Raw genomic sequence first — 2,792 nt, forward strand, 5'->3', positions numbered from 1 at the left:
AGCCTGCCCTTACCGTATGACAATGAATTAACACATCTGCTTGCTGCTTTATGGAAGGCTCATTTCCGCGCCAACTGTCACACGCAGAAAAAGAAGACAGAAGAAAAAGAAAACTTGGAGATGTTAAGTCAATATTTGCAGAAAGTTTCTCATTAGAATGACTTACAGAAAAACCTTTTTTCCTCTGGCACATTGGCAGAAAATGGGCTTCCATTTACATGAAAGGTTGCACAGTAAAGGGTTAAAAGGAACTTTTCTTCATTATTTTGAGAATGTCATTCTGATTTAAGAAAGGGTGTTCTAGATCATAATTGTAATAATGAGTATGTTTACACTCAAGGGGCTTTTTTTTCCGTCACATTGGCGGAGACTTAAGCTTCCATTTAGGGTCTGCGTACCTCCTCAACTAGAGCAGAAAACTGATCCAGTGGAGCGTAAGACAAGTCCCCGTAACCAGAAGTTATCCTTCATGGGAGTCTCGGGACCAGGCGCTGCTGTTTCTGGCTGCTTTCACAAAGTAACCGCCTTGTTCTTGCGCCGGCCGGAAGGCGCGGCGGGCTGCAGGGCCAGGTCCGCCGCGTCCAGACACCACCAGCTCCTCTGCTCGGCTCATGTCCAAGGACACTCGCTGCAGCACCGTGCCTGTTGTCCTCCGCTGGACAGCCTTTGCACTTCTTCCATTTGTCCTGTTTTCGCTTCAGAGGTCCTCAGCAGTTTAGTCCGCTATAAAGTCCAATCGTTTGTCCTCAGCAGGTGACTCCTCCATGTCTTGCGGGGCTCCTCTGCTGTCCCGGTCAGTCCCGGTGCAGGTCATGAAACTGATTGTGTCTCGGCTCCATAGAACGCAGTGTTTGCGTTAATCAGGCCGTTGCTTACGGGGACGCGAGCGACCTGAGCTGACCCAGGACCAGGGCATTTTCCCTCTGTCCGTCCGCCTTGCTGACTGGACACCCATTGTTCAACTTCAGCCTTTTGTTTGAGTTTCAGGGACAAAGTGTGTGGCCACCTGAAGTGACACTATGTAAGCTGTGACATAGGACCGGATCATGTCAAAAACGTACAGTGTGAATTACAGGCCGCCCTTCTAAGCCCAGATTATGGACCTTGCTGTGACAGCACAGCCATTTTGCCATGAAATAGTAGGGTAAACACAGGTGTTACCTATGATACTAATTAAGGTTTGTTCCATTCAGTGCTGCTATTTTGCTAGCTCACTAGAAAGGCTCTGCTACACTAAATGGAACAGACCCTTAATCAGAATCAGCTTGGCACCTGTTTGCGCTAATATTTCATGTCAAAATGGCTCTTCTGAAAAAGGGCTATTTAACCTTCACTGCAACATCATGTAGGTATGGAAGCCCATTTATGCCAATCTGACAACGAAAAAAGAGCGAGAGAGAGAAAAAATAATGACTTTGTTATAACATTATTTTGAGATGCTAAGTCAAACTATTGAGACGGTTTCTCAATTTCTTTTAGATGCTAAGTCAATATTTTGAGAGAATTTCTTAAAGTTTCTGAGTTGTGGTGTGAAGAGAACTGCACAGGTGTCGATTGACCGGTGTTAGCTAACAATAGCTAACACTGTGTACACATCACATGTCGGACAAAAACAAAAACCAAAGTAGTAGTATACTATACTAGTAGTAGTAGTAGGATATGGATACTTACCCGTATCAGCAATACACAAAGGTATGAGTTTGTATCAGCCGTATCTTGCATTTGACTTTACTTATTTGAACTTGCAAATAGTACAGCTAAGATGTATGTATGTATGTAAACAGGAGACAGTGTTTAAACAGATTAAATACTGCATTAATGTTAACTTTTAAAATGAGAATTTTCCAGGAAACATTAAAGGTGGGGTCAGCAATTCTAATCCAATACACTTTTTGTCAAATTCAGTGAATAAGCTAATGTCAGATTACTGGCTGGTAAACTGTCTCCTCTCTCACAATCTTGCATGTTAGCTTTGTAGCACCAACTGTAGTAACAGCTTGTTAACGCACAACCTAGCTAACGTTAGTTACATTACTTGCTGTCTCATTGTTCACTCTATATCATGCTAATTGTCTGTACAATGTTTGCGAAGGGTTTCATAGCCACAAGACGTAAAAACTAAAGTTTGTTAACATTAGCTTCCTTGTTAGCTTAGCTACAAACCTACGGAGCTCTCTTTGGTCACTGTGAAAACAATCTAAACAACTAACGTTAACTCTAGTTTTCACTCCATTGTGGTAGGATACTGTCTTCTTTCTCCAGAAGCGCACATTACACAATTTTTAAGCATGAATTTTAAAGCCATATACCGGCAAGCTGCTCTTTAAAGCGGTGTTGTCTGTGATTACAGTTCAAAACAAAAATGCACAATATCATCTGTGTTTTTCTCAGAAGCTGTATTTTTAGCATTGTCCCATATTTGCTGAAGGTGGAAGCCAAACAGGGATAATGCTTTCATGTAAAGTGGGACACTTTTCTTAACGTTCCAGGTAGTGTTAGTGAAATACTGAATGTGTTTTAATTCAGTGATGGATAAGATATTATTTTCAGAATCTATGCCTGTAACTATATTATCTGTACATTAACGACAACATTGTTTTCTGTTGGAGGTTTTTATAAAAAAATTAAAAATGAAACATACAGAAAAGAATCCGTCTCTAAACACACACACACACACACACACACACACAGCACAGGACGGAACGGAACACAGTTGCCACCAGGTGGTATCAAACTGTTACTACACAGGACAAGAGAAGGCCCTCTCAAACAGAGTAGGTGACAGTCGGGCA

Source organism: Morone saxatilis, unplaced genomic scaffold (genome assembly GCF_004916995.1).
Source record: "Morone saxatilis isolate NCDOM2014 unplaced genomic scaffold, NCSU_SB_2.0 Contig1, whole genome shotgun sequence".
In the NCBI taxonomy this organism is placed as follows: domain Eukaryota; kingdom Metazoa; phylum Chordata; class Actinopteri; family Moronidae; genus Morone; species Morone saxatilis.